Source organism: Salvelinus fontinalis, chromosome 33 (assembly GCF_029448725.1).
Source record: "Salvelinus fontinalis isolate EN_2023a chromosome 33, ASM2944872v1, whole genome shotgun sequence".
In the NCBI taxonomy this organism is placed as follows: domain Eukaryota; kingdom Metazoa; phylum Chordata; class Actinopteri; order Salmoniformes; family Salmonidae; genus Salvelinus; species Salvelinus fontinalis.
In genome coordinates this window covers 36,422,229-36,442,911 of record NC_074697.1, presented here as the reverse complement: position 1 = coordinate 36,442,911, position 20,683 = coordinate 36,422,229, and the positions used below count along the sequence as shown (strand labels likewise).

The window sequence follows — 20,683 nt, the reverse complement described above, 5'->3', positions numbered from 1 at the left end:
AGTGTTACCAGCGCCCCTGGAGTGTTGGTTAGAGTACATTGTTTGAGGTAAAAGTATTGTGTAGTTGTGTCTACAATCATGACAAGACACCTCATAAGTATTGAGATGTTTTGGAAACCCAGGCCATTTTTATGGGGTGTGTAATAGCCCAACCTGAGTGTGAGAAAAATAGACAATATATGGTAATTCTGTGTATCTAACAACTGATTATGCCAATGGAGCAGTTATTCAATGCATTAGTAGGGAAAACGGCAAAGAAACCAAGGCCAGATCAATGTGCATTAAGCTCCTCATAAATCCTACATTATGCCCTGTCAGGGTCTGAGCTTTGGTAGTAGCAGCATGGTTTGGATAAAGCGTATTCAATTCAGTATGTGTGTCTGTGTGTTATCTGTGTGCTGTGTGTCTGAACATACTTGTGTAAGAGTTCAGGGAACACGTGCTTTGAGATGTGTGTATTCCGGTGTAACACATGTGAAACATGACTCCTGGCTGATACAGAGTGCTTCTCCTTTTGGGTCATAGATGACTGGAGAGCTTCCACACTACCACTGGCATCATAGCTACCCGTCCCCCTCTAACTTTACTCTAGACAAGAACGGCCTGACTGCAGTTAGCTGGGGAAAGATGGAGGGAGTTCATTCTAGCCTGCACTTAGGACAATACCTGAGTGAACAGGGATTGATAGGATACAAAAACAGAGAGAGAAAAAGAGAGGACACGAAGAGAAGGGGGTGTGAGAGAGGCTGACCTTAATGATTCAGTCTTGCTCTGTAATAGTGTATGACAAGCAGTCCTAGACTGCTCCTCTACTGAGCCCATTAGCCATCATCCTGTATCCATCAGGAACCCAGGAGCGCCGGTGTCCAGACCAGAATGACAGGGATCTATCCTGCTGCTCCTGGCTTCCATGCTGGGGCTGTGTTTGAGTGTGTGTGTTGGGAGTGGAGATCGATAGGGTGTAATGGCAAATTATGGGCTGGACCTCTGTCAGGGGAGGAAGCTGTTTCCCACCAACACAGAGAATATGCGTAAAAGCCTTATACTTAATATAAACACAAATGTCTATGATTAAATTTTTTTTTTTTTAGTTTTCTTTACCCCTTTCTCATGATATCCAATTGATAGTAGTAACAGTCTTGTCCCATCGCTGCAACGCCCGTACGGACTCGGGAGAGGCGAAGGTCAAGAGCCATGCGTCCCCCGAAACACGACCCGGCCAAGACGCACTGCTTCGTGACACACTGCTCGCTTAACCTGGAAGCCAGCCATACCAATGTGTCGGAGGAAACACTGTACAACTGAAGTCAGCGTGCATGAGCCCGGCCGCCACAAGGAGTAGCTAGAGCGTGATGAGACAAGGACATCCCGGTCGGCCAAACCCTCCCCTAACCCGGATGACGCTGGGCCAATTGTGCGCCGCCTCATGGTTCTTCCAGTCGCAGCCGGCTGCGACACAGCCTGGGATCGACCCAGGATCTGTAGTGATACCTCTAGCACTGCGATGCAGTGCCTTAAACCACTCCGTCCCTCGGGCGGCCTATGATTACTAGTTAAAACTGACTGGGCTGGGGCTGACTGCATTGAATTGAAATAGCAGTTAAGGAGATAAAAATAAGTCAGAGTTGATCGATCTGATAAATATGTATTTGTTAAACGTCTACATATGTACATTCTCAGAGAATAAGGCATTTAAGTTAATTGTAAAAATATATTTTTTGTAAGAAACACAAACACAAAAATAACACTAACCATGTTTGATAAATGACCACTTGAAAATATGATGTACATTTGGTCCCTGTAAGAGGTCAGAGACGAGAGGCCAAGCTGCTCCTGACAGAGGTGATGGCAGCCTTCTCTCTCTCCTTAACCTTCGCCTGGATCTTTTCCCAGTTCACCTCCACCTGATGGAGGGAGGGGGGGGGGGGAGAAAGAGAAAGAGAGAAGGAGAGAGATTAGAGAAGTGGGTCAGTCTAATGGAACATAGTGTGATAGAAAGGGCACATTGCCTCTTGTAACAAAATACTGTCTAGTTTTGAAGAGAAGAAGTCTCTACTACTACAGCTGGTTAGTGTTCACTATATGACAGTCAAAAGCAATGACATATCCTAACCTGTCAGCGTACTGCATGAACCTCTTGTTGGTCTCTTTCTTGCTAAAGTCCTGCAGGATCTTGGAGTCTGTATGCCAGCACTGTGTCCACTTGGGTCTTATGTTTTATTGCCAGCTCCAACGCCCTGAGGACACATGAAGCTTTCAGTCCCATTCACAGATGCATATGTAAGTATACACAGACAGACAAACAGAAAGGCATGTCAGAGAGACAGAAATATTCAGATTCACAGACAGACAGACATTTAGAGACAGACACACACCCCCACACCTGTCCCAGTTGTAAAGGTTGATGTGGACCTGTATGGCTTGGTAGACCAGGCCAGCCTGTAGCAGAGTGGACAGTAACATGTGAGCCACTAAAGATTCCTTAGATGGCAGATCCTTGATAGAGTTAATATACTGCACCTTATCCACTTGGAGAGAGAAATAGATTGATGGAGGGTCTTACCTCTCCAATGGCAGCGTAGGCCACCTCCACTGTCGTCATCTCCCTATTGGCCATTGCCATGCCAGCGAGACACGCCCACAGCAACTGGTCCTATAGAAACAAACAGAGACAGACTTAAGCAAATAGGAAATGAAATTTGCCATGCACACATTGTCTTAGCATAAATAAACACACACACCACGTACGCACACATACACACACACGCACGCACGCACACACAAAGACACACATCCACACAGGATAGGGAGCAGGCATGAGTGCCAGGGGACAGGGAGCCGGGGTATGGGGGTATTTGTCAAGGGGTGGAACTGCTGCTCAGCCTGACAGGCTGGTGGTGGCGCCGGGGCGTAGCGCGTGGCCCAGCCCTGACCACAAGGCCCTGCACAGGGGGGCTAGCTTAGCCCTGCTCGCCTGGGTCATTAAAGGGATGGGGCACTGAGAGAGAGGAGGGCTGTGTGTTATTAGAGGGATGGGAGGTCCATTACACTGGCGTCTCTACAGGGACACTCTTCCCATTACCAGTCTGCTCATCCTTACAACACAGGCCTCGTTAGTGTCACTCTGCAGGGCATACACACTCACACACACCCTGTAATCTGACTTCCGTGTGTGTGATTCTGATATCATACTCATTCAGGACACACAGACGTACTTAGACAAACATGCAGGCACACACGCACACAGACATAACGCCACTCCCATTCATTCTTACAGTCACACTCAAACTACGCCACTCAACAGTATCGTTGAAAGCAAAGCCCAGAACAACATCCTCATGCATCCTGTCATCTCATCTGAATCCTTCATTAAGACAAACAACATTGGCCATAAAACTGTGAAGACAACAACAAAATCATCCTCTGCTAAAGCCACTAAATGCTGGTCAGAGAGTCAGAGAGAGATAGGCCAGTTTCCTCCAATCAGAGGAGAGATTGTGGTGTTGGCTCACTGTTAGAGCCTGGCTGGGGACTGAGTCACACTGCTGGGCTGCCCATGTTTGTGTGACTGTGTACAGTATGGTTGTTTGTGTACAGGCCTATCAGCATGTGTGTGTCTATGTGTGTGTGTGCGTGCGTCTGTTACCAACAATCAGTGCCATGAAAGTATCCACAAGGGGCTAATCCTCCATACCTGGCTGACAGGACTTCCCCACAACACTCCTCCCACTCCGGGAAAAACCACACCAAACGGCCACGAAAGACCAAACCCTTACCAGAAATGAGGGGAGGAAGGAGGAGGGATGGCTATTAAAAGTGGTGACGCTCCTTCTTCCATACACTGCATTCAGGAAGTATTCACACCCCATGACTTTTTCCACATTTGCTTGTGTTACAGCCTGAATTTAAAATGGATTAAATTGAGACTGTGTGTCACTGGCCTACACACAATACCCCATCATGTCAAAGTGTAGTTATGTACAAATTAATAAAAAGTGTAAAGCTGAAATGTCTTTACCCAATAAGTATTCAACCCTTTTGTTATGGCAAATCTAAATACGTTTAGGAGTAAAAATGTGCTTAACAAGTCACAATGAGTTGCATGGACTCACTCTGTGTGCAATAATAGTGTTTAACATGATTTTTGAATGATTACCTCGTCTCTGTACCCCACACATACAATTATCTGTAAGGTCCCTCAGGTCGAGTACCGAATTTAAAACAAAGATTCAACCACAAAGACCAGGGAAGTTTTCCAATGCCTTGCAAAGAAGGGCACCTATTAAAAATACATTTAAAAAAGCAGACATTGAATATCCCTTTGAGCATGGTGAAGTTATTAATTACACTTTGGATGGTGTATCAATACACCCAGTCACTACAAAGATACAGGTATCCTTCTTAACAGTTGCCGGAGAGGAAGGAAACTGTTCAGGGATTTCACCATGAGGCCAATGGTGACTTTAAAACAGTTACAGAGTTTAATGGCTGTGATAGAAAACTGAGGATGGATCAACAACATTGTTGTTACTCCACAATACTAACCTAAATGACAGAGTGAAAAGAAGGAAGTATGTACAGAATATGCAAAACATGCATCCTGTTTTCAACAAGGTACTAAAGTAAAACAACAAAAAATGTGGCAAAGAAATTAACTTTACGTCCAGAATGCAAAGTGTTGTTTGGGGAAATGTCAACACAACACATCGCTGAGTACCACTCTTCATATTTTTAAGCATGGTGGTGGCTGCATCATGTTATGGGTATGCTAGTCATTGGCAAGGACTAGGGAGTTTTTTTTAGGATAAAAATAAACAATAGAGCTAAGCACAGGCAAAATCCTAGAGGAAAACCTGCTTCAGTCTGCTTTCCAAAAGACACTTGGAGACAAATTCCCCTTTCAGCAGGACAATAACCTAAAACACAAGGCCAAATATACACTGGAGTTGCTTACCAAGACGAAACAATGTTCCTGAGAGGCCTAGTTACAGTTTTGACCTAAATTGGCTTGAAAATCTATGGCAACACTTGAAAATGGCTGTTTAGCAGTGATCAACAACCAACTTGAAGAATAAAAAAAATAACATTTGAAAATATTTTACTATCCAGGTGTGCAAAGCTCTAAGAACTTATCCAGAAAGACTCACAGCTGTAATCGCTGCCAAAGGTGATTCTAACATGTATTGACTCAGAGGTGTGAATACATTGTCAATCAATTAGCTTTTTTTTGCTCATTAGGCCAGACAAAGTTGAATTACAGGCTGACTACATCGCTCGCATCGCGTGCGCGAGCGTTGCAAAATAAATGTAGAAATATATATTATTCAATTATTGCACCCACACTGCTCGCGTGCGCCAAGGGCTAAAATAGAAGTCAGTTCTAACACACCAGCCAGTTTGGGTTCCGTGTTACTGTTTATTTTGGCAAAATATGCGGCACTTTGTTTATAATGCACTGTCAGCTCTCCCTTGATGACACTGAACCCAACCCGGCTGTGAGCATGCTCCATCGTGCATACATTTATTTTGTCACCCCCACACCAAATGCGATCACGACATGCAGGTTAAAATATCAAAACAAACTCTGAACCAATTAACTACTGTTATTCCTTTACCACCTAATGATTTTATTGATTTATTTATATATATTTTTTCGCTCGCTCACCTCACTTTTCTGGGGGGGAAATCCGTTAAACAGTGAATCAATTTTGTCTGGCCTTATGGGATATTGTGTGTAGCTGGGTGAGGAGAAAAAAAACTATTGAATCAATTTTGAATTCAGGCTGTAATACAACAACATTTGGAATAAGTCAAGGGGTATGAATACTTTCTGAAGACACCCACCTCACCCCCCTCTCCCATCCCCTGTCCCCTCTAGCCATCCTTCTCCAGGGTTGTGGTTATTGCATCATAACCTACAAGACCCTGCTAGGTAAAGTCCCTCCTTATCTCAGCTCGCATAGCAGCACCCACCTGTAGCATGCGCTCCAGCAGGTATATCTCTCTGGTCCCCCCCCAAAGCCAATTCCTCCTTTGGCCGCCTTTCCTTCCAGTTCTCTGCTGCCAATGACTGGAATGAACTACAAAAATCTCTGAAACTGGAAACACTTATCTCCCTCACTAGCTTTAAGCACCAGCTGTCAAAGCAGCTCACAGATTACTGCACCTGTACATAGCCCATCTATAATTTAGCCAATAACGTTCGTCTATTTCTTCCTCCTCCTCGGATGAGGAGAGGCGAGAAGGATCGGACCAAAATGCAGCGTAGGTGGAATACATGATGAAATTTATTTAAACAAGACGACGAACACGAAGAACACTTGAATAACTACAAAACAATAAACGATGTGAACAAACCTGAACTAGAGAACATAACGCACTAACAGGAACGAACACATACACAAACGAAAACGAAACAGTCCCGAGTGGTGCGACATACACAGACACAGGAACAATCACCCACCAACAAACAGTGTGAACAGCCTACCTTAATATGGTTCTCAATCAGAGGAAACGTAAAACACCTGCCCCTGATTGAGAACCATATCAGGCTAATAGACAATGAACCTAAACATAGAAACACATAACATAGAATGCCCACCCCAACTCACGCCCTGACCATACTAAACAAATACAAAAACAAGGAAAACAGGTCAGGAACGTGACAAGCCGAAACAACTACCTCTTCCCCTACTGTATTTATTTATTTATTTTGCTCCTTTGCACCCCATTATTTCTATTTCTATTTTGCACATTCTTCCACTGCAAATCTACCATTCCAGTGTTTTACTTGCTATATTGTATTTACCCCGCCACCATGGCCTTTCTTTTGCCTTTTCCTCCCTTATCTCACCTCATTTGCTCACATTGTATATAGATTTATTTTTCTACTTTCTATTATTGACTGTATGTTTGTTTTACTCCATGTGTAACTCTGTGTTGTTGTACGTGTCGAGCTGCTTTGCTTTATCTTGGCCAGGTCGCAATTGTAAATGAGAACTTGTTCTCAACTTGCCTACCTGATTAAATAAAGGTTAAAAAAATAATAATTACAAAACAAGTTACAAACAATGCGAAACAACAAACAAAATAGCATGGTTGATTAAGAGCCGATAAGACGGCCATCATCATGTCTGTCGCTGTGATGTTCCTCTCCTGTGTTGGTGTCTCACACCCCCCACTGAGTCTCTGAGGAAGAGTTGAGTCTCTCTCTCGTTCATTTACGTCTTTGCATGTTGTGATACAGCCCGGGATCGAACCCGGGTCTGTAGTGACACCTTTAGCCCTGGGCCTTGGAATGGTGAAGGGTCCATGACGGAGCCACTGTAGTGGAGCTTTAACGAGACACGGCCAGCAGCTTTGAATTAGTTTCTAATTAGCCTGGGTGACACCATTTACGTATTTAACCTCCCCAACACACACACATACACACACACACAACCCCTGAACCCCAACCCCAGTGAGAGCCTAACATGCTGACCAGACCGGACACGTGCGCGAGCGTCGCAAAATACATTTAGAAATCCATGTTATTAAATTATTGCGCCAACGAGCGTCTGCGTTACCAAGGGCTAAAATAGAACTTCTTTCTATTTCTGACGCAGATCGCGCTGAAAGTCCTGCCTCTCCCATCTCCTCATTGGTTTATAGAAGCAGGTACCCACGTGTCATCTCCTCATTGGTTATACCCACGTGGGTGATTGAAAGACAAATTGTTTTGCCGGTTGTCGTGGTAAAAGTGTAGATGCCAATCACCATATAATTTCAAAGATGAAAAAGCCTGGAAGGAGGAGAGATGACTAGAAACGATTCGGTTGGCTGTTTTATGTGTGGATTAATTTGTCGGATTAGAGGACCTTGTGCATTTCAGGTAAAATAACAACTCAATGTTTATATCCCAGGACAAATTAGCTAGCAACAGCAAGCTAGCTAAATAGGACAAATTAGCTAGCAAGTGCAAGCTAACTAGCTAAATTGTCATACATGTTTAATGCTTTTCGACCTGTCCCCAAAATAATATCATTGGTTCAGAGTTTGTTTTGATATTTTAACCTGCGTGTCGTGATCGCGTTTGGTGTGGGGGGGCAAAATACATTTATGCACAATAGCGCACGCGCGCAGCCGATATGAGTTCCGTGTAAGCATTGAGCTGCATTGGTTATTTTTTTATTTTTATTTCACCTTTATTTAACTAGGCAAGTTAGTTAAGAACAAATTCTTATTTACAATGACGGCCTAGGAACAGTGGGTTAACTGCCTTGTTCAGGAGCAGAACGACAGATTTGTACCTTGTCAGCTCAGGGATTCGATCTATCAACCTTTCGGTTACTGGCCCAATGCTCTAACCACTATTCTACCTGCCGCCCCATAATGTTGCTGCTACCATCTCTTATGACCAAAAAGAGCTGCTGGACATCAGAACAGCGATTATTCACCTCGAATTGGACAAAGAGTTTTTCTTCAATGCGTCGTATGGGAAGGATATACTACAAACACCCGAACAGGCCCTCATCCACGTCATTCGCTGGAGAAGGAAACAAAGATTTCGCAGAAAGAGATCAGGGTGCCTTGTGAGGATCAGGCAACGAGTGGCTAATCTGCCTTTGCCATCCGTCCTGCTAGCTAACGTTCAATCGCTAGAGAATAAATGGGACGAACTGAAAGCACGTATGTCCTACCAACGGGACATTAAAAACTGTAATATCTTATGTTTCACTGAGTTGTGGTTGCACGACGACATTAATAACATACAGCGGGCGGGTTATACACCCTATGGGCAGGGTAGAACAGCAGCCTCTGGTAAGACACGGGGCGGGGGCCGACGCATATATTTAAATGTCAGCTGGTGCGCGATATCTAAAGAAGTCTCAAGGTTTTGCTCACCTGAGGTAGAGTATCTCATGATAAGCTGTAGACCACACTATCTACCTAGAGAGTTTCTGTATTTTCCGTAGCTGTCTACATATCACCATAAACCGATGCTGACACTAAAACTGCACTCAGTCAGCTGTATACCACCATAAGAAAACAGGACAATGCTCATCCAGAGGCGACGCTCCTAGTTGCCGGGGACTTTAATGCAGGGAAACTTAAATCAGTTTTACCTCATTTTTATCAGCATGTTAAATGTGCAACCAGAGGGGAAAAAAACTCTAGACCACCTTTACTCCACACACAGAGACGCTTACAAAGCTCTCCCTCGCCCTCCATTTGGCAAATCTGACCATAATTCTATCCTCCTGATTCCTACTTACAAGCTAAAATTTAAGCAGGAAGCACTGACTTGGTCTATAAAAAAGTGGTCAGATGAAGCAGATGCTAAACTACAGGACTGTTTTGCTAGCATAGACTGGAATATGTTCCGGGATTCTTCTGATGGCATTGACTAGTACACCACATCAGTCACTGGCTTCATCAATAAGTGCATCGAGGACGTCGTACCCACAGCGACTGTACGTACATACCCTAACCAGAAGCCATGGATTATAGACAACATTCGCAATGAGCTAAAGGGTAAAGCTGCTGCTTTCAAGGAACGGGACTCTAACCCGGAAGCTTACAAGAAATCCCGCTATGCCCCCCAACGAACCATCAAACAGGCAAAACGTCAATACAGAACAGAGATTGAATCGTACTACACCGGCTCCGACACTTGTCGGATGTGGCAGGGCTTGCAAACTATTACAGACTACAAAGGGAAGCACAGCCGAGCACTCCCAGTGACACAAGCCTACCAGACGAGCTAAATAACTTTGATGCTCGCTTCGAGGCAAGTAACACTGAAACATGCATGAGAGCATCAGCTGTTCCAGACGACTGGGTGATCACGCTCTCCGCAGTCCATGTGAGTAACAGGTCAACAAGGCCACAGGGCCAGACGGATTACCAGGACGTGTACTCCGAGCATGCGCTGACCAACTGGCAAGTGTCTTCACTGACATTTTCAACCTCTCCCTGTCTGAGTCTGGAATACCAACATGTTTCAAGCAGACCACCATAGTCCCTGTGCCCAAAAACACTAAGGTAACCTGCCTAAATGACTACCGGCCTGTAGCACTCACGTCTCTAGCCATGAAATGCTTTGAAAGGTTGGTCATGGCTCACATCAACACCATTATCCCAGAAACCATAGACCCACTCCAATTTGCATACCGCACCAACAAATCCACAGATGATGCAATCTCTATTGCACTCCACACTGCCCTTTCACCCCTGGATAAAAGGAACACTTATGTGAGAATGATACTAATTGACTACAGCTCAGCATTTAACACCATAGTGCCCTCAAAGCTCATCACTAAGCTAAGGACCCTGGGACTAAACACCTCCCTCTGCAACTGGATCCTGGACTTCCTAACAAACCGCCCCCAGGTGGTAAGGGTAGATAACAACACATCCGCACAGGGGTGCATGCTCAGTCCCCTCCTGTACTCCCTGTTCACTCATGACTGCATGGCCAGGGACAACTCCAACACCATCATTAAGTTTGCCGATGACACAACAGTGGTAGGCCTGATCACCGACAACAATCAGACAGCCTTTCGGGAGGAGGTCAGAGACCTGACCGTGGGGTGCAAGCATAACAACCTTTCCCTCAACGTGATCAAGACAAAGGAGATAATAGTGGACTACAGGAAAAGGAGGACCGAGCACGCCCCCATTCTCATCGACGGGGCTGCAGTGGAGCACATTGAGAGCTTCAAGTTCCTTGGCGTCCACATCAACAACAAACTAACATGGTCCAAGCACACCAAGACAGTCGTGAAGAGGGCATGACAAAACCTATTCCCCCTCAGGAGACTGAAAAGAATTGGCATGGGTCCTCAGATCCTCAAAGGGTTTTAAAGCTGCACCATCAAGAGCATCCTGACGGGTTGCTTCACTGCCTGGTATGGCAACTGCTCTTAAAATTGCATTGTTGGTTAGGGGCTTGTAAGTAAGCATTTCACTGTAAGGTCTACTACACCTGTTGTATTCGGTGCATGTGACAAATAACATTTTATTTGAATAAACAACTGGACAGACACGAGACAACCGGACAGACACGAGACAACAAGACCAACATGAGACAATCGAACAGACATGAGACGACAACACAGAAATGAGGAAAGAAATTTGACACACTGAGACAAGACATTGAGATACACACACACCCCACTTCCAAAGAGTGACAGTGAGTTCCCACGCTGCCTGTTGTTACCACGCTATGGTGGGGGGAACACATAAGGTCTTTCAGAACACAACACTAGAACCCTGGAGAAATCACATTCACTGATTTGTGGCCCCCCAGCCCGCGTGGCCCCTCTCAGGGGGCTGAGTGTTTCCCCTGGGGCCAGGGCTCTGGTTCTCTGGTCCCTCTGGCCCTGCTTTGCTCTGCTGCAACCCACAATGTGCTAGCAATTACAGGCCGCTAATTACACCATTTATCCTAAATAACTGGCTTTAAGAGAGAGCTCAGAGCTCATGGCTCAGAGCAGCCCTCCTCTCCTGGGTAGGGTAGGGGCAGGGCCAGGGAGACAGCAGGCCTGGTGTTAGACATTTGGCACTGGATTATTTCACACCATTATTCTATTTTCAAAATAATATGAAGAGTTTTTTTAAGATGTGTTTTGTACAGTATTTGGTGTGTGCTTTGCTCTATACAGATCAGACTCATTCTGCACCGGACCAGGGAGTCACCAGAGAATGTCCCCAAGAGAATGTCCCCTCTCCTGTCAGGTGTGTGTTACCTTGGCAAGGCGGCAGAGGCGCAGTGCGTCCTCCCAGCGAAAGAAGACGCTGTACTCATGCAGCACGGTGGGGTGGGGAGATAAGTTGCTGTACACCAGCGAGCTGTCACCTGGGTCCCGACGTAGTTCAGGATGTGGGCCGCACGGCTGAACTCACTGTGGAGGGGGACAGACCGACAGATATAATAATACATTCTGTACACACAGCCACTCAGCCTAAGGGCAGCCACTCAGGAATCTCTTTTAAACAGCTTTTACACAACATGAAAACATTTCAGATGAAGCAGTACCTTTTATTTCCGATAATGGGGAACTGATTTCTGTGTTTGTGTGTGTGTTTACGTGCACATGTTACCTGGCGTCTTTCATGTAGAGTGTTTTAGCCAGCAGGTCCAGTGAAGACCGCACCGGGATAGTGCCACACAGTGAACTGTGTGTCCTGAATACCACACAGGATGTTAGCGGAGTCGTTCCAGGTCATAGTGTGGACCACAGTACCTATTGAGCAGGATAGAGACAGACAACACACAGAATAACTAACTATAACCTCTACCACATGGTGTGTAGACCATAGTGCATGTGGGTTATGGTTAGAAAGATCTATCTGGTAGGCTTTAGGTGCTTAACAACACAAAGCAGTTTGAAATCTATCTCCCCCTCCCTTTCTCTCTTTCCCTCTCTCCTACCTATCTTGCAGATGTTGTGTTCTCTGTTGATGCGATGCACAGCGGTCAGGTACAGGTCACGGTTCTTGTCTGTGACTGCGATCTTCCTCTCGCTGGACGGACCACACTGGTCCAGAGCTATCTCCACCACCTCCATCTGGAACACACGCACGGACACACGCACGACACACACACGCACGGACACACACGGACACACACACACGCACGCACGCACGCACGGACACACACACACACACAGTGAAATGGGAGGCAGAAAGTTGTGTGAGAGAGGCCTGGTTCACATGAGCAGGGCAAACTGAACCAGCAGTGTTAAACCCCACCAGTCCCCATAACACATACACTTACAATATTGTCTTTTGAGACACATCTCTTCTCAACACATGATCACCCATATCACAAGCCCTCTCCTCTCCTCCTCCACACTCTCTAGTCCCCAGTACAGCCCTGAGTACACAGCCACAGGAGGACTAGGGGGGAACAATTGAGGCCAGATCAGAGGGAAGATACTCAACTCAGAGGGAAGAGGTGGAGGAAAGGGGAGACAAGAGGGAGAAATGGGGGAGGCAAGAGAGTGGAAGGGGGTGCCAGCAGTCTGACCCCACAGCTCCTGGCCCATACTCCCCAACAGGAGTGTATATGTGTGTGTGACTGTGTGTGTGTGTGTGACTGTGTGTGTGTGTGTGACTGTGTGTGTGTGTGTGTGACTGTGTGTGTGTGTGTGTGACTGTGTGACTGTGTGTGTGTCTGTGTGACTGTGTGTGTGTGTGTGTGACTGTGTGTGTGTGTGTGTGACTGTGTGACTGTCTGTGTGACTGTGTGTGTGACTGTGTGTGTGACTGTGTATGTGACTGTGTATGTGACTGTGTGTGTGACTGTGTGTGTGTGTGTGTGTGTGTGTGTGTGTGTGTGTGTGTGTGTGTGTGTGTGTGTGTGTGTGTGTGTGTGTGTGTGTGTGTGTGTGTGTGTGTGTGTGTGTGTGTGTGTGTGTCAGAGCCAGCTGGCTCCAGTGCAGTGCTCCTCTGTCTTGGAGCTGTGGAGTGCTGGCAGAGACAGTAACTACTGATCCTGGCTACTTCTCCTCCTTTTCTCTCTCTCTCTAATTCACTCCCTCTCTCTTAATCCCTTTCAGTCCTGTTCTTCCTCCATAACCCTCCCCCTTTCTCTCCATCTCTTTCTCACACACATGCACTCACTCCAATTTCCACACAGTCTGTATGTCTCCCTCTTAACTATGAAGTTTCTTCTTTTCCCTCAACACCACTAATTCTTCTCTCATGTCTTCTCTCCATGGCTCCCTGACCTTTTCACCCTGACCTGTTGGGGGCACTCGAACCCACAGCTACCCTGAGGCCCAGATCTAGGATCGGCTTACCCTCCCCCAATCCTAACAGGTTGCTCAATGTAACAGTATGGATTAAGACGTAGGCACGTGGAGATATGCACAGTCTTCTCATGTCAGTGTGTGCACACTAACAGGAGAGTGTAATGTGTGCTGTGACTGACTGTTGGTGTGTGTTGGTTGGTGAATCACCCACCTTGTCAGTCAGGGGCTTCCCTTCACCCAGGGCTTTCCCCGTCAGGGCACCAAACAGAAAGATGGCTGGAGGAAAAGAAGAGAGGAGAGGACGGAGGACAGAGCGAGAGCGAGCAGGATAATGATGGCAAATGGTCATTGTTCCAGTCCTGCTAAAGTCATTATTCCAGCGTTTTATCTCCTGGTGAAGTGTAATCCTCTTGTTGACAAAGTGCTCCTGATGTTTCAATGTGTTTAGTGACTGTAAATGTCATTAAGTGAAAAGGCCTAAGGCAAATCTCGCCCTGCTCTGTGGACAACACAGTTTAGTATTGTAGTAATGAAGGGACAGCTCGGCTGGCCTTCCACTCACCCTTCTCATCGCTCTTGTCCCAGATGGCGATGGTGTCGTTGCTAAGGGAGACTGACTGGGCATTGAGGATGTCCGTTCTCATGCCGGGGAATCTGGGCGTGGAGATGAGACGGCCCTCGTAGGAGAACACATAGATCCCCGTCCCATCCACCAACAGGAACTGTCTGAGACAGAGAGGAGCCAAAACAAAGAGGAGAAAGGGAAAGATAGAGAGATAAAGATGGGGGGAGTGATAGAAAGCAGTGTTAGGGACAGAGAGATGGAGAAGAGAAGGAGTGAGAGAAAGGAGGGCGCAACAAAGAGGAGAGTGGGAGTGGTAGAAAGGAGAAGAGAGTAACAAACCGCAAGATGGAGCCAAGATATTACAAACATCTCACCAAATAAATAATAAGGAGTCTGTTTATTTTATTGATATATTCATTCAGCGTATTTGTCAGGGGTCTATCAAGTTCATTTCCATCTACTGTCTCGTTCTCAATCAAATTTCATAACAGAGCGAAGAGGGGATGCCAGAAATCTAAATAGTTTCTATTTCACAGGCGGCTTGATGAACAAACACTGAGGAGAAATGGAGCATTAGGGTCATTCCATGTCATTTCTGCAAGCCATGACACCCACCATCTCAGATTCTTCTGATATCTTTTCTGTAGTTAGAATCAGAAAATATTAGTATTCCTGCAACATGATTTTGTTTAAATATAATTTAAGCTAATTGATTCGACCCAAATTGGCCATTTTAATTGATAGGATTCATATAATATTCAATAAATATAGTACTTAACATCCGATTTGGACCAATTTTTTTTAAAACATGGATTAAGACATGAGGAATCCAAAGAAATGGTCAAAAGCCCCACAGACTCCACGCGCCAATCCCATCAACGACTATACAGTATCAGTTCTCTGTGTCTGACAAGCAGTACGGAGCTGCGACTCAGAGTATTGTTTCTTCATCCTATGTAATGTATTCTCAGTGAATTTGGTGACGTTTTTTTCTCCGTTCAGTGAAGTCAAAAGGGGGGCGTGGAACCGATGTGAAATGGCTAGCTAGTTAGCGGGGTGCGTGCTAATAGAGTTTCAATCGGTGACGTCACTCGCTCTGAGACTTTGAAGTAGTTGTTCCCTTTGCTCTGCAAGGGCGATGGGTAACGATGCTTCGTGGGAGGTTGTTGATGTGTGCAGAGGGTCCCTGGTTTGAGTTCAGGTAGGGGCTTACCCTGTAAGCAGTCTATAGACAAGGTATGACAGCAACCCATGCTTTGGTTTTGTTTACCTGGCAACTGTTTCAAATGCTAACTTTTAGCATTAGTGGCATAAATCCAAAGTAAATCAATGGCATCTATATTAGCTGCTTACAGGTTGGTGAAACCAATATATAATTTTGTAAATTCACCCTCTAGTGGTCAGAACCTGGTAATACCAGGATGTAGGATGATGGGACTTAACAATTTCAATGACTCATTTCTCTGAACAAGGAAAAAAACTATTTCATATTCACTGGGAATAAATTACATAGGATGAACACATTACATAGAATGAACACATTACATAGGATGAACACATAACATAGGATGAACACACAATACTCTGAGCCACAGCTCCATACTACTTGTCAGAGAGCTGACACTATAACCTCCTTGTTGGGGTGGGATTGGCGTGGGGTGGGATTGGCGTGAGGTGTGAGGGGTCCGAGTGGGGCTTTTGACCATTTCTTTGGATCCTCGTGTCTAACTCATTGTTATAAAAAAAAGTTTGGTCCAAATCAGATGTTAGGTACTATATTTATTTAATATATTATGAATCCTATAAATTAAAATGGCCAATTTGGGTGCAATGAATTATCGTAATTTCTCAGAGATCAAATTATATTTCAACAAAGTAATGTTGCAGGAATGCTCAACTTATCTGTTTCTATCAACAGAAACTATTTCAGAACAATCTGAGATGGTGGGAGTTGAAATCCTCTTTCTGGTGCTTTAAGAGGTGGAACAACCCAGAGGAGAGAATGATAAATGTCCATCTCTTTGTTCCTCACTGCAGTCAGGCTTCCACAGCCAGACCTGCTCTGCTAATGGCACACACTCTCACACACAGTTCTCACAAACACACACAGACGCACACACACAGAGTGTGTTTGGCAGGAGAGAGAGGGGGAGGGAAAGAAAAGGAGAGGGGGTCCAGAGATCGGCGCAACAGGGAATTAGGCCGCAACAGAGAGATAGGCGCAACAGGGATAGGCAAGACGGGAAAGACTAAGAATTGGAGGAGGGACAGAATGAGATGCAAGGATAAAGAGAGACTTACTTCTCAGCCTATACAATGAGGCTGACGGTCCCCTCCTTCAGGTCAAAGATAAGAGGGGTGTTCCAGTTCTTAGCACTGGAGGCGTAGCACTGGAGAGAGGTGGTGACCACTAGGTGACCGTGGGCCAGAGAGGCTTTGGTGACCTGGTCCCTGAACTCCAGAACATCCCTCGCATCATTCACCATGTTCCTCACCTGGGTGATGGATAGAGACAGAGAGGGACTGTTTAGGAACACACACACACACACACACACACACACACACACACACACACACACACACACACACACACACACACACACACACACACACACACACACACACACACACACACACACACACAGAAACATGCACATGTAGCTCAGATCTTGACACACAAACACATTGAGTAACAAATAATCTGAAATACTAACAAACTAATTGTAACAAACAGACTACAGCATACACACACAGGACATGTTTTCTGAGACACTCATAGATGTATAGTCGGTATGGAGGCACTCCAGAGTAAACTCCAGAGTGGATTAACTGTTGATATATACAGGAAACAGCCCATGTCTAAGCATAGGACAGAAGGGGACAGAAATGCCTGTTGTGTATACGTACGTCCGCGTCTGTGTGTTTCTACTTTTTTCACCCGTTGGAATAAAAATGTTCTTCCACATTTCCCCTGTGAATGAATGAATGAAATGTGGTTTTCCACCAGCAGGTAAAAGGTGTGGTGGGTATTTATTTAAGGGTTTAAACATCATCCTTCTTTAACCCCACTAACAACCCAAATTTACTCACCAAACAACCAGGAATAAAAATGTTTAACCGCGAAGTGGTAAATTTAGCCGCCTGATTCACAAACCATTGGCAGATGTGCACTTTTAAAAAAGAGAGGGAGAGCGAGACAGAATGAGAGGGGAGAGAAAAAAAACCTGCAAGGCTGAAAATAAATGGCTGAAGACCCAGGTTTGTTTGGTTAACGCAAACAGTGCTCAGTGACGGCTGTCTATGGTGAGAGTGCACGTGTGTGTGCGTATGCGTTTATCCACGTGTGTGTGTCCGTTACAGTGTGTGTGCGCACGGGGGTGTGTCGACCGCGTGTAAACGCTACCTTGTGGTTTCTGAAGTTTAAACACACTCTGTGACGGAGGCTGCTATACAGGCTAGCCATTGTCACTGGTCCACACTGGGAGGCTTATAGCATAATGTATAGCCACAAGTACCCAGGCCTGGGGAATAGTCTGGCCCTTTAAATAGCCTGTTAACTTCACCTCACTAGCGTCTGCCTCTCACACCGGCCCATTCACGCTCAGTTAGCTGTCTCATAAATTCATTTAGGCTCAGGGACTGTTTGGCTTCTTAGGTGAAGTAAAGATTAAGACTTTTTCTGGAGGTTTAACCAATCATATGGCATAAGGAACCTGAAACACCTGCATGGTCCTCCTCTTGGTGAGAGTGATCTGTGCGTTTTACCTGCATGGTCCTCCTCTTGGTGAGGGTGATCTGTGCGTTTTACCTGCATGGTCCTCCTCTTGGTGAGGGTGATCTGTGTAATCTACCTGCATGGTCCTCCTCTTGGTGAGAGTGATCTGTGCGTTTTACCTGCATGGTCCTCCTCTTGGTGAGGGTGATCTGTGTAATCTACCTGCATGGTCCTCCTCTTGGTGAGAGTGATCTGTGCGTTTTACCTGCATGGTTCTCCTCTTGGTGAGGGTGATCTGTGCGTTTTACCTGCATGGTCCTCCTCTTGGTGAGGGTGATCTGTGCGTTCTACCTGCATGGTCCTCCTCTTGGTGAGAGTGATCTGTGCGTTTTACCTGCATGGTCCTCCTCTTGGTGAGGGTGATCTGTGCGTTTTACCTGCATGGTCCTCCTCTTGGTGAGGGTGATCTGTGCGTTTTACCTGCATGGTCCTCCTCTTGGTGAGGGTGATCTGTGTGTTCTACCTGCATGGTCCTCCTCTTGGTGAGGGTGATCTGTGTGTTCTACCTGCATGGTCCTCCTCTTGGTGAGGGTGATCTGCGTATTCTACCTGCATGTTCCTCCTCTTGGTGAGGGTGATCTGTGCGTTTTACCTGCATGGTCCTCCTCTTGGTGAGGGTGATCTGTGCGTTTTACCTGCATGGTCCTCCTCTTGGTGAGGGTGATCTGTGCGTTTTACCTGCATGGTCCTCCTCTTGGTGAGGGTGATCTGTGCGTTCTACCTGCATGGTCCTCCTCTTGGTGAGGGTGATCTGTGTGTTCTACCTGCATGGTCCTCCTCTTGGTGAGGGTGATCTGTGCGTTTTACCTGCATGGGCCTCCTCTTGGTGAGGGTGATCTGTGTGTTCTACCTGCATGGTCCTCCTCTTGGTGAGGGTGATCTGTGCGTTTTACCTGCATGGTCCTCCTCTTGGTGAGGGTGATCTGTGTATTCTACCTGCATGGTCCTCCTCTTGGTGAGGGTGATCTGTGCGTTTTACCTGCATGGTCCTCCTCTTGGTGAGAGTGATCTGTGCGTTTTACCTGCATGGTCCTCCTCTTGGTGAGGGTGATCTGTGTGTTCTACCTGCATGGTCCTCCTCTTGGTGAGGGTGATCTGTGCGTTTTACCTGCATGGTCCTCCTCTTGGTGAGGGTGATCTGTGCGTTCTACCTGCATGGTCCTCCTCTTGGTGAGGGTGATCTGTGCGTTCTACCTGCATGGTCCTCCTCTTGGTGAGGGTGATCTGTGTGTTCTACCTGCATGGTCCTCCTCTTGGTGAGGGTGATCTGTGCGTTTTACCTGCATGGTCCTCCTCTTGGTGAGAGTGATCTGTGCGTTTTACCTGCATGGTCCTCCTCTTGGTGAGGGTGATCTGTGTGTTCTACCTGCATGGTCCTCCTCTTGGTGAGGGTGATCTGTGCATTTTACCTGCATGGTCCTCCTCTTGGTGAGGGTGATCTGTGTAATCTACCTGCATGGTTCTCCTCTTGGTGAGGGTGATCTGTGCGTTTTACCTGCATGGTCCTCCTCTTGGTGAGGGTGATCTGTGCGTTTTACCTGCATGGTCCTCCTCTTGGTGAGGGTGATCTGCGTATTCTACCTGCATGTTCCTCCTCTTGGTGAGGGTGATCTGTGCGTTTTACCTGCATGGTCCTCCTCTTGGTGAGGGTGATCTGTGCGTTTTACCTGCATGGTCCTCCTCTTGGTGAGGGTGATCTGCGTATTCTACCTGCATGTTCCTCCTCTTGGTGAGGGTGATCTGTGCATTTTACCTGCATGGTCCTCCTCTTGGTGAGGGTGATCTGTGCATTTTACCTGCATGGTCCTCCTCTTGGTGAGGGTGATCTGTGTGTTCTACCTGCATGGTCCTCCTCTTGGTGAGGGTGATCTGTGTGTTCTACCTGCATGGTCCTCCTCTTGGTGAGGGTGATCTGTGTGTTCTACCTGCATGGTCCTCCTCTTGGTGAGGGTGATCTGTGCATTTTACCTGCATGGTCCTCCTCTTGGTGAGGGTGATCTGTGCATTTTACCTGCATGGTTCTCCTCTTGGTGAGGGTGATCTGTGCATTTTACCTGCATGGTCCTCCTCTTGGTGAGGGTGATCTGTGTAATCTACTGCATGGTTCTCCTCTTGGTGAGGGTGATCTGTGCATTTTACCTGCATGGTTCTCCTCTTGGTGAGGGTGATCTGTGCGTTTTACCTGCATGGTCCTCCTCTTGGTGAGGGTGATCTGTGCATTTTACCTGCATGGTTCTCCTCTTGGTGAGGGTGATCTGTGCATTTTACCTGCATGGTCCTCCTCTTGGTGAGAGTGATCTGTGTAATCTACCTGCATGGTTCTCCTCTTGGTGAGGGTGATCTGTATATTCTACCTGCATGGTCCTCCTCTTGGTGAGGGTGATCTGTGTGTTCTACCTGCATGGTCCTCCTCTTGGTGAGGGTGATCTGTGCGTTCTACCTGCATGGTCCTCCTCTTGGTGAGGGTGATCTGTGCATTTTACCTGCATGGTCCTCCTCTTGGTGAGGGTGATCTGTGCATTTTACCTGCATGGTCCTCCTCTTGGTGAGGGTGATCTGTGCATTTTACCTGCATGGTTCTCCTCTTGGTGAGGGTGATCTGTG

At 46.4% G+C, this 20,683-nt stretch overlaps 1 pseudogene; it reads right to left on the bottom strand.

The window, feature by feature from the left end:
* LOC129831594 (intraflagellar transport protein 80 homolog) overlaps positions 1 to 20,683 on the bottom strand; it is an 81,656-nt pseudogene that overhangs the window by 10,813 nt on the left and 50,160 nt on the right.